The 12515-nt window shown below is 44.2% G+C and overlaps 1 non-coding gene across 1 annotated transcript; it reads right to left on the bottom strand.

The window, feature by feature from the left end:
* Window positions 1-416: 416 nt before the first annotated feature.
* LOC112470760 lies at window positions 417-535 on the bottom strand. The gene has a single exon (XR_003043047.1). It is a non-coding gene; the product is annotated as a 5S ribosomal RNA (ribosomal RNA).
* Window positions 536-12515: the final 11980 nt, after the last annotated feature.

Genomic DNA, 12515 nt, shown 5'->3' with positions numbered 1-12515 from the left:
AGGACATTTAATTGGTGCATAAAAAAGTCACCTTAACAAGGTTCCCCGTCCCCTTTACCGGAAATCTTCATGACAAAGGATTGGTGGAAACTTTTCTGAACAAACACGATCTCCTCTCTAACTTTCAGCTGTAAGGAAGAAGAAAAGGGAAGGTTCACACACACACTCGTTCCCACTCTTTGAGATCTTTTCCCACTAAAATCCAGAGGGAGCATCGAGGATGGAGAGACCAAATGAGAGCAGGTAAGGGTGGTAGCAAATTATTAGTTAGGCTGTAAGTTACACAAGCTGCTGGGCCAACAGATATATACATTTGCTTTTTTTCTTTTTTTTTTTTTAGGTGAGGCAACCCGTGGTTGACCTCACAGATTGCAAGGACCTTGTCAGCTTACAATCTCTTTTTTTTTTATTTTTTACGCCTACAGCACCTGGTCTTCCTAGGTGGTCACCCATCCAAGTACTAACCAGGCCCGACCCTGCTTAGCTTCCGAGATCAGACGGGATCGGGCACGTTCAGGGTAGCATGACTATAGACCTACATTTGCTTTCCTAATAGTTGTTCCCCAACTGTCCTCTGTAGGGGCTGTGCCCATTTACACTCCCATCAGCCTTAAATTAGTGCCTTGTTTCCTAGCAGATGTGCTTTAAATTTACAGGGTTTTTAAATTTTTTTCAATCTACTAAATGAAAAACAGTTGTGTCACTGGCATATTTCTTTCCCTCTCCCCATCCCCCGCTTCTCCTTCTGGATTACTTTTGCTGTGACGAAATACACATAACAAAAAATTTACCATTTTCATCGTTTTTAAGTGTACAATCCAGTGACATTAAGTACATTCACGTTGTTGTGCAGCCATCATCCAGCTCTGGAAGTTTTTCTTCACCCCGAACCGAAACTGTCCTTGTTTTGTTTAACTTCTCATTCCCCTCTCCCCAGCCCCTGGTAACCACTAATCTACTTTCCATCTCTACCAATTTGCCTGTTCTAGGCGCCTCACGTAAGTGGCATGATGCAGTATTTGTCCTTTTGCATCTGGCTCCTTTCACTTAGCATGTTTTCAAGGCTCATCCATGTTGTAGCAAGTATCAGAATTTCATTCCTTATGAAGGCTGAGAAATAGTCCATTGTATGGATACACCACAGTTGGTTTATCCACTCATCTGTCAATGGACACTTGGGTTGTCCCCAAACACCTTTTCACTGTTGTGAATAGTGCTGCTATCAACCTTGGAGTTAGAATCCCTGCTTTCAATTTCAATAATTCTTTTGAAGTAGAATTATTGAATCATATGGTAATCCCATGCTTCATTTTTGAAGACCTACCAAACTTTTCCACAGTGTCCGCATCATATTACTTCATCTTAAACTCAGATAACTACTGATCCTTCTACAATTACTTAGAATTTTCAGTGATCTTTCCGTAAGGAATTTCATAAAAGCCTTGTGAAAATACTGCGAGGTGAGCTACTTGAACCTCCGTTTTGCACATGAAGAAATCAGCCTGGGCAGGGAGGGAGGATCTCAGGGTTGCAGGTGAGGTCCTTAGCAGCAAACAGAGGAACCTACTCCAGCTTGCTTAAGGAGAAAAGCAGCCCACCAAAGCGTTTCTTAGGGAGTTCATGGTCTTTGGGGGTAGGGGGCAGATGATCAGCCTTGGAGCCAAGAAACCCAACCACACCGCAGAACAAAGATTCCAACCACTGGCCCCCTGGGCACAGACATGGTGCTCTCCATGGTGGACACTGGCCTCAGTCTCTCTAACCCTGATGGCCCCCAAAGCCAGATGCCTTCACCATGGCCGTTGCCGCAAAAAGTGTTCTCTGTGGTGTCTGTTTCCTTGTGTTACTTTCCTGCAAACTGGAGTCTCCCACAGGTACACCTGCCAGCCCAGCCAAAGACACGTAGCTGTGCCCTTGCCTACGAGAAGGCTGACAAGGTGAGTATCTGTCTTCTACCTTACGAAGAAAGAAATTCGCAAGTCATAACAAGGGAAGTATTTGAAAGTTGCTCGGAAACTAGAAGACGTGACAAACGTCCGTAAACGCAGCTAGTAAATGCAAGGCCATAACTCTGATCCGCTTCCTTCTGACTCAACTTCTATTCTCCTGGCAAATTTCTGCTGCTTGTTCCTGGGATTGTGGATGCTGATCTTCTCACTTAAGGGCGGAAAACATTGCAATATGGAGAGCTCAAGTGCCTATCAAAGTTGAATGACTTTTTAGACGAACGACGAGGCATGCGTTTCATGCCGACATCGGCCTCTCTTTCATCACAGACTTCCACCGTTATAGATGCAGGCTCAGTGCATTTAATCCATGTATGTGCACCTGCCACATGCACATCAAAGTTCAGAATGTGTGGTAGCGCTTTCAAAGTGGTAAACTTGGGAGGCTTTTCATATGTTTATTTCAACAAGCTGCCATTAAACCGACTTAATGCAGTGTGGGGCTCCTATTTCTGAATTCTCTTCAAGCCAGAGCACATTCTTTTGATTATGATCAGCGGTTGCAAAGCTGCTTCATTTTCCTCATCCATTAATGGAAATAAGAATTATTTATACTTCTTAGTGTTCTTGAGAGTGTTAAATGACGTGAAGTTCTTAGCACAGTGCCTGGCACACGTGACAGCTTAACGAAAATTAGCTATTAGTATATGTGGTGGAGTCTGGTCTAGGGAATGAGGCAGGGATTACTGAGCTATATTTTATTTGGGGTCCAAAATGAGACATGACTATAATAAGACACATTTTCTTTTATGGCTCATAAACAAGCTCTGAAAGCAGTTTGGGAAGCTCCAAAACAATGTGAGCGCAGTGGAGTAAGTTCATGTTGAGTTTGCTTTCTTGACAGCGGACAGGAGCGTTTATTGAGTGGGACGAGGCATGTCTGTGCTTTACTCTCGTGTGAGCTAGCCGCCTCCTACATAAAGAAAGTGAGTGGATACCTCCTCCTTAGTGCTGAGTCCTTGCATGGTCTCTCCAGTTATCCAGACATAAAGTTTCTGTAACATTTTCGTTGTGTTGTCAAAAGCAGCTCCCTCTTACTGACCTGCCAGATGACGGTGCCCTGGGCAGTGACCTGACCCTTAGAACAGGTGAGAAGATCATCTCAGAAAATCTATATAGATGCCTACTGCTGCTGCTCATCTCCGAAAATCTTTAAGGATCTTCGTGTTAACGTATGTACTCTTAACTCCGTCCTTGTTCTGTACAAGGAACTATGCTTTGCCAGGTAACTCGATGCTTTCTGTGCCCCATGGTCAAAGCTCAGACCCGGACAGCTCGGTGAACTCTGTCTGAGGTTGTGCCCTTACCCTGCAGGAAGGCATCCCCGAATGGGCCTCTCATCTGGACCCCTGCGAGGGAAACTTCCTGCTAGATGCTGCCCTCGGCATTGCACAGGGGCCTGGTCCCGTCTTCCGACTGACCACTCCCCAGAACAGATGCTGGGACAGGAAGGGCAGATGGTCTGACGTCCTTTTACTCACTGTCACCTCATCACAGAAGGACTCAAGCTCAGAGAAATCCAAAGTCCTCTTTTACTGTCTTTTAGCCTTTTATTGTCTCTTCCATAAGTAGATAGATAGATAAATGATTGATGATAGATGGATAGATCATAGATAATTGATAGATGATAGGTGATAGACAGACAGATGTGATGTGGTATAATGTAATAAGTAGTTGAATTTGTGTAATCCTTTATTTCTCTCCTGATGTCTTATAAATCTATAACACAATGGGTGGATCATCAGTAAATAGCTCTTACTTTTACTGTGTTATCACTTTTACTTTATATGCTCACTGTTCTTCTTTCTCTCACCTTGGAGCAAATATTAACTCAGTACCTATTCCTGCCAATGACCTTGTACATCTTGACTCCAGTCCAACCATCCAAACCTACCTCTGTCACTACCTCTCATGTACCCCCAGGTCTCATCCCACTGAATTACTCGCCAAATCTCAATTCACTGAAACTCACCATTCTTGCTCACCTTTTGCTACTCCCTCTGCCTAAAATAGCCTTTCTTTTTCTGCATTTGGCAAAGTTCATTTATCCCTCAAGCCCTCTATCAAATGCCACCTTCTCTCTGAAGCCCACCCCGATTGGTTTCCCCTCTGTTAGTCCTTATTACACCGTATCCTAATTGTTGGTTCACATATGTGATTATTCCCCTGGACCATAAGCTCCCCTTTAATCATTTTATTCTATCTATCTCAGCCCGAAAACAGAGTCTTGGATAGATAATAGGTCCTCGATTAATGTTTGGTGAATAAATGAGGATACTAAAATCAGGAGGAGATACCAAAAGGGCAATGCGTTTACTTACTTGACAGCGGACAGACAAACGTGCATTGACCTTGATATTGCATCGGCTTAAAGGCAGTTTCCTCCCTCCTTGCCTGGGTCTCGACTCTCTTCCTCTAGCGCCTAATCGCTTGGGAATGGATTGGTCTGGGTAGTATTCTAGTTTTTCCCCTTTACCACAACGCCCCGTCCCAAGCGGCTGCGGATAATTTTTGCCGAGACGGACCACAGCGTGATGGGCCTGCGAGGGCCCGATGTTCTTGTTTCCCGCATGCTGTTCAGCCGAAGAAACGGGCAGCCCCGCACGCCACTTCTACCGTTAAGGAGGCTGAGGAAAAGCGCAGATGTGGAAAGTCTGATTGACACAGACTGCCTCACGGCCCGCCGCTGGCCTTTGCGTTGCGGTGTTTGCTGCCTTGGGTTTGTTCCTCTGATCAGACCGTGAGGTCCTATGCTTTTCCAGTGACTGACAAGTAAACAGGCTGAAAATGGGACACGGCTGGCTGGCCGCCTGCCCCCAACGCGTCCTCCCCTGTGTTGTCATCCCTTTGGCTATATCTGTGAGCGAGACCTTTGGGTGTTTGTGGTGACCTGTCTGCTCTGATCCTGCTGAGAAGCCATTAGTTTAAAACTTCTGCAAAAAGAGCACCAACCTCCCTGTGAGGAGAGCAGAAGTCGTTAACATTTTCTCTCTGAAGTGGGAGCAAACATTGGGTACAGAGATGGAAAGAGTCTTTCTAAGAAAGATGCTTATCACATCCTGGGTCAAAATGAGGAGCAATGTTTAAAATTTGCAAATGAACAAGACTTAGTGTTAGCATATCTCCCCAGCATGCCTCAAATGGCTATTTTTTTGGTAGTGTTGTTGATCAGTCTTACGGACTTGAAAGGTGATATATGCAATTATTGAGACAGCACATGTTCTAAAGACCCTACTAGAACACATTCTGGGAATCTATAATAATGTATGGATGTTTTGTCTCCACTACCACACACGTACACACACTCACTTACACGCACTCACTCACATGCGCTCACTCACACACACACACCCTGTTTTATGAGCCATCGAGGTAGACAATCATTGCTTGGTCCACCCCAGACTCCTACTTATCTGAGACCTGCCCTTCACACCTTTGGGGTTCCCATGCTGTTTGCCATGTTCCTTCCGCCCCCCCTACCCACTGACCTAAGTGTCTATTCCTGTGTTGGTTCTTGACCCAAGTGGACCAGGGCCTTTCTGCCCCCAAAAGTGTAGGTCCAGGATTTAGAATCATCTCAGTAAGTCTCCATGGCCACAGCTAAGAGACGTGAGGCTCAGAAACCATCAGTGAGAGCATCTCCTACACGAGGAAGACTACAGCTTACAGTTAGAGGGAAGAAAGAAGTGGAGACAACAGGCAGAGAGAAATTCCGGGACTTGCGGGGTCTCTGGAGGCAGTCGTCCCTGAAGCCAAGCTCTGTTTTTCCTGCCTGCCTCTGGCTGGGCAACAATTCCTTAGAATCTGAGTTCTCCCATGGTTTACTGTCTATTTTTGTACGGCCTACAAGCTGAGAACTTACGTTTTTTTAAGCAGTTGAAAAAAAATCAAAAGAATAAAATATTTTGCAACGTGAAAACTGTACGAAATTCAAGTAAAGTTTTATTGGAACACGATCACACTTGTTTGTTTATGAATTTCCGTGGTTGTTTTTGTGCTATGGTGGCAGAATGGAGTAGTTGAGACAGAGCCTAAAAAGCATAAAATACTTACTTTTTTGGCTTTTTGCAGAAAAAAAAAAAAAGGCTTATCCTAAAGCCAGAAACAATAAAGGATCTTTTAAAAAGCTACAAAACTAAATCAACTTTTAAAAACATTACTCATTGCTGCAGAGACTCCTGCAATTGTCTACTTGGAGAGAGGTTTTAACTGCAATCATTATTCTTATGGAAAAAAAGAAAGAAAAAGAGAACTCAAAGAAACCAACTTCAGCCTGGTAAATTAATTAAACAAGGAGGCCATTAGACTGAGGAGATTTTCATGCCTTAGTAGCTCACATAAGCAAACCCAAACCTAAGTCTGAGATGCCTCAAGGTTAAGAAATCAAAATCTGAAGAAAACCAATCACAAGCAGCTAACTAGGCTTTCCCAAGTAAGGCGACTGCTCACACTGTAGCCAATCAGATCATTTCCTTGCTTTGCTTCTGCCTCTTCTCTATAAAAGTCTTTCCCCTGGCTCCTGTTGGTGAGGGGAGCCCTAACCACCTCTGATTTGGTGTTGCCCAATTCTAGTCGAGTTGAGCTCAAATAAACTTAACGTTTTTAACATGCCTCGGTTTATCTTTTAACAAGCCTTTGTATACATAAGGACTCCTCAGTTATTTGTATGTATAAAACAAATTAAGAAATTAATTCTCTTTGGAGGAAATTCCCAATAATTAAGAAAAGTTCTAACTAATGAACAAAGGAAATAATGAAAAATGGAGGGTGGATGGTTGAGCAGGGGCCCTTCAAAATCCATGTCTATCCAGAACCTCAGAATGTGACCTAGTTTGGAAATAGAGTCACTGCACAAGTAATTAGTTAAGGATCCCAAGACAGTGTCATATTAGATTTAGAGGGGACCTAAAAGGAGAAGACACAGAGAAGAAGGTCCTGTGAAAATGGAGGCAGAGATTGGAATTATGTTGCCATAAGCCAAGGATTGTTGGGGGCCACCAGTAGCTGGAAGAGGCAAGAAAGGATTCTCTTCACAGCCTCTGGAGGTGGCATGGCCCTGCCAATGACCAATTTCAGACTCCTGGTCTCCAGATCTGTAGAGAATCAATTTCTCCTGTTTTCAGCCACAACGTTTGTAGTCCTTTGTTATGGCAACCCTAGAAAACTCATATAGGGAAGACTGAGCTTCCGTGCAGAGGGGGAAATATGGCGATAGGTTAGACAAGAGGCAGGACAGAGGCGATTATCCGCACAAAACATGAAGGGCCTCGCGGGCCCTCTAGACCACCAATCTAATGCCTCTTCTCTTCCCTCTGAGCCCAGTTAGGAAACTATGTAGTCAAGACTTACATACTTCCAGAAACAGGGAACTCACTCCACATCCTTCTCATGATGGTTAATTTTATGTGTTGATTTGATTGAGCCATGAGATGCCCAGATATCTGGTTAAATATTATTTCTGGGTGTGTTTGTGAAGGTGTTTCCAGAAGAGATTAGCATTCAAATTGGTGGGCTGAGTAAAGCAGATGGCCCTCCTCCATGTGGGTGGGCCTCATCCTGCTCTTTGAGGGGCCCAGGTAGAACAAAAAGGCCAGGGAAGGTTGAATTCTCTCTCTGCCTGTCTACTTGAACTGAGGCATAGGTCTTCTGCCCATGGACTAGAACTTATGTTATCAGCCCTCTTGGTCCTCGGGCCTTTGGAATCAGCTGGAATTTACACCATCAGCTCTCCTGGGTCTCCAGCTTGCCAAGGGCAGATTGTGGGACTTCTTAGCTTTCGTAATCACATAAGCCAATTCCATTTAATAAATCTCATTAGATATAGGTAGATAAATAGATGAGAGAGAGAGAGAGAGAGGGAGAGAGAGAGAGAGAGAGAGAGAGAATAGATAGTTAGATGACAGATAGATATAGAGATAATGGTTCTGTTTCTCTGGAGAACCCTTACTAATACACTTCTGAAGCAACTGATTTCATCTTTGGACAATTCTTCTTTCTAACAAGCTTCAAATCTCTCTCTTCAGAACGTAGTGGCTCTATTTGTCCATAGCAAATCTACCTTCCCCATGACAGGCTTTCAAATGTTAGGAGATACGGTCGCGTGTTCTTTTGTCTTTTGTTCTCTACGTTTTTCACCCCGGATCTTTCCACCAGCTCTTGTGACACGGGTTTTGCTTCCCCTTGAACATCCCAGCTCCTCGCCTTTGAACACGTCCCATTTCTTTTGTGCCCCCTTCCCGTGCATGCCTTGGAGCTGGATGTCATGCTGCAGTCACCGACCTACACAGAAGAGAGGGAGACCATTGCTGCCCTTCTTCTAGCTATTGTCTGTTGTCTTGTTTGCTTTGAGTTATGATATGATACTTAATTTAAGAAATCACAACAGCGTGCTCTGTCCATGGAAAAGTATGATGCTGAGCTTCCAGATAGTTCCAGGAAGTGGACTGCTGTGTGTGGATGTGCCATTTAGAGAGGAAGCAGCCTGGGATGGAATTCCTTCGGAAGGCAGGGGTAATGAAAGGCCAGATCTCCAGGTCTCTGTAGCAACTTCGTAAGGAGAAAGCCTGATTTTATTTGCTACAGGGAGCGGGGAGAGGCCTTTGATTCGGTAGGCAGGGCAAGTAGCCAACAAATAACATCTGTTACGACAACCTTTGAAATAAAGAAATGCTGTATAATTATTCCATTCACTTTAAAGCAATTTTAAAAAACATTTGTTTTTATTAGTAATAATTGCCATAGTAATCGGTCAATTACTATGTGCCGGGCACAGAAAGAAATGCTTCACATTCATTATCTCATGAAATCTTACAACTCAATAAGGCATGTTTGATTAGCCTTGTTTTACAGTCAAGGAAACTGAAGCTTTGAGAAATTAAGTGACTCGTCCCAAGCCACACATGTAATAAAGAGTGGGAAATGATTTGAACCAGGTTTACCTGATGATGAACCTCATGTTCTTGCCCACCAGGCTCCAGTCACATGAAACCGAGCACTCAGAATGAAGATCGGGGAGGCCAAAATGTTATATGCCTTCGGCTGCTGCTGCTCCAGCCTTCCACGCTGCCAGGTCCCGCCCTCCCATTTCCGCCCCTCCTTTTAACCCTAGCATTCAGCCTTCTCTCTCTGACTCAAGGAAGACAAACCAACAACGAAGACCTGGCCTCTAAGGTCTCCTTGAAGCAAACGCTTTCCCATTTGTAAAATCTTCTGTTTGTAATCCTATTCCTAATTTGCATTTCCGATATCACACTCTTCCTGTTTATAAAATTCCAACTTCCTTATCACACCATCCTTTTTACCTTTAAAGAAATTCCCTATAGATATCATCAGCTCCATTTACAGGTGAAAGCCAGCGTTCTCCTAGACACTCCGTAGTACCCATCAGGCCATGACAACACCCCGCAACCCTCACCAGCTCAGGGGAGCAGGAAGGGGAGGGGAATCATCCCAATCTTGAATACTTTTAATTGTGGCCAATGCATCATAAATAACCAGAACAAAGCTCTGAAAACATTATTTCTTTTAATTCCAAAAAACATCCACATACCCTTCCCCTTACTAATTTATAAGTAATTTATAAGTAATTCTTTTTCTACCTCCCTGTTCAAATGCTCAAAGTCCACTCTAAAAAATAGGCCACATTTATATTCTTTGGAATGTCCTCAAATGGATTACTTTAATGAAGAAGAAAAATAACATAGATGTTACGCCCCACCCCACCCCCCCGAAAAGGTATTATTCGTCAAGGTTGCTTCTCTCCATAAGAACATGCCCATGGCGAATATCTGAAATTTGAATCTCCCAACTTTGCACATGTTCTCAAAGCAGATGAAAAACAAATACTCACCCTCGGTCGCAAATAGATCATTAAGCTACAGCCAATGGGGCACTAGATTAAGACTGGATCTTCTCTTCCATGAACTCAGTGTGTGTTCTTTAGAAAATCATATGACCTCTCTGGGGTTTCGTTCTCTTCTGCTCTGTTTTGTTTAAGGCTGACAGGCTAGGTTAAGTCACGTCCAAGGCCATTTTTTTTTTGACTCTGAGACTCTACCGTTAGATCATTGCTCTTTTTCTATTATTTTGTGTTATTTGTGGGGCTCATATTTGTAATAGACTTCCAGACAAGTTCCATGGGTGAAACGTAAATGCAATCATGGGGACACATTAAAGTGGCGACACTGGATTCCGTTCCAAGCCATTTCAGCAAAACTGGTGCCCAACATTTTCTCCCCTCCACTGTGGCATTTGTCTACATGGTGAAAATCCAGCTCTGAGGAATGACGATGAATCCCACAGATGCTTGTCTCGGGGACTCACCAGGGAGACAAAGACGGAGCCACCCAGTGCTCATTAATCCACATGGAAATAAAAAAGATTAAACAGCACAGTCACTATGACCACTGGGAAAATTACAGAAATAAAGATCATTACATGCATCTGGTTTTCCAGGGGGAAGAAATGGAGATAAAGCCTTAAGTCTTTAATAAGGCTAGAAATTAAAAACTGGGATTAACAACAAGAAAAAGCATTTCTAAGAAGCTGTACATGACACTCCTGCTTAAGTTTTGCTGGCCTGATTTCTGGAACATTTTCTATGTTGTTAGTATTTATCACCAGCTTCTTTTCTGGTTGAAAAAAGTAGTCACTATCCGCTGGTTTCAGATCCATAGTCTTCTCACAGACAGACAGACTCGACCTGCTTCGAGCCTATATTACTTTAAAAATAATCAAAAAGCACCATTTCTACGAGGTTTGTGTAGAGACAGGGGAGAGTGAATCCTGAATTTCAATGGAACTTTGAGGTCCGAGCTTGTCCTGAGATACACAGAGAAAACGGCTCTCTTGAGAAGTGACTGAGGGCCACGCAGCTTTGCCCGGGGTAAGGGAAAGGGAGAGAGGGGAGACTGAACTTACCCTACATTTATATACCTCAGATTCTCCAGCTGGAGCCACGGTGACTATCCAGAAGACTCTGTTAAAATGAAACTGTGTCACTTGGCTGATCAACTACGATTGGTTAAATTGTATACCCCGCCCCCACCAAATATGTTGAAGGCCTAGGCCCCAGTACCTCATAGTGAGACCTTATTAAGAAGCAAGATCTTTACAGAGCTAATCAAGTTCAAATGAGGTCATCAGGGCGGGCCCTAATCCAATATGACTGATGTCCTTATACAAAGGGGAATTTGAACATAGAGACAGACACACGCAGAGGGAAGACAATGTGAAGAGACACAGGGAGAGCACCATGCGAAGGACTGAAGTGATGGGTCCGCGAGCCCAGAAACACCAAAGATGGCCAGCAAACCTCCAGGAGAGGGGCCTGGAGTAGGTCTCTTCCTTACAGCCCTCGGCAGGAACCAACCCTGATGACTCCTTGGTCTTGGACTTCTAGTCTCTGGAACTGTGAGACCATAAATTTCTATTGTTTAAATCACTCAATATGTGGTATTTTGTTACGTCAGCCCTAGAGAACTACTCCACCAACACTTCAACCAAGCAGAAATTATTTGTGCCGTAGCTATTATCACTTAGCAAAGAGCAGCATTTTAAAGGGATGGAAAATACGTCCAAGAGGGAAGGCTTGGGAGATCCAGAGGGTGTTGGTGTGAGCAAAAGACACATTCCAGGGTGTGTTGTCCTCAAGGACTATGAAAAACCCGAGAGCTAACCTGAGGGCCCTCGGAACCTCAGGGAGTGGGGGACAGAGCTTCAGCTGAAGGTCAAGAAGGCAGTAAAGATAAGCTCTCCCTACGTCACAGTTTGCCGAGGCTTAAAACAAGGTTTCATTTGTGTTTGAATTTGCAATTAATTATGGCTTTTCAAAATTGAATATACCTTGTGGCACAATCTATCAGATCATCTTAGCTCTCTTCCTCCATGACCATTACCCATGAACGAGAGCCACAGAGAAATTTCCTATGACCCTCAATATTTGGTAACAGGGCTGAGGTAATCATGGCTGCCATGCCCGGTCAGGTAGATAGATCCAACCATAGCTGCAAGAATGCTGAGGATGTCTTTGCGGACAGCACGGTGCTGTGTAAAACACATGAAAAGCCTGGCCTTGGAGACTGGTGGGCCTCCAGGCCGACCCTAAGGTGAGGGCAGTGTCCAGCCCCTTCTGGTTCTTCGTCCATTCCCACCTTTACCTCTTTTCCTCTCGCCCACACTCGTCCCAGACATGCTCTGCTCCTTGCCGAGTTTTACCCCGTAAGAATGTAGCCCCAACCCATCGCGGCATGGCAAGTCTCAGCAACTAACACATTCCAGAGTGCGGAAAGTAGGTGCAAGTAGTACACTGTACTTATCTGAATTAAGTTCAGCAGTGAGTAACAGAAAATGACACGAGATAACAGGAGATTAAACAAGATGGGGCATTTCCGTAGCACATTAGAGGGATTTAGAGCTGGACAGTCTAGAGCGGAGTAGTGCTTCACAGCATCAAGGACTCTTTCTCCCTCGCTGTTTCACTTCGGATGTCCCCAAAGCCATCTCATTGTC

This window comes from Pteropus alecto, unplaced genomic scaffold (genome assembly GCF_000325575.1).
Source record: "Pteropus alecto unplaced genomic scaffold, ASM32557v1 scaffold3, whole genome shotgun sequence".
Taxonomy (NCBI): Eukaryota; Metazoa; Chordata; class Mammalia; order Chiroptera; family Pteropodidae; genus Pteropus; species Pteropus alecto.
Note: the sequence above shows the minus strand (reverse complement) of the source record. Positions and strands in the feature narration are given on the sequence as shown.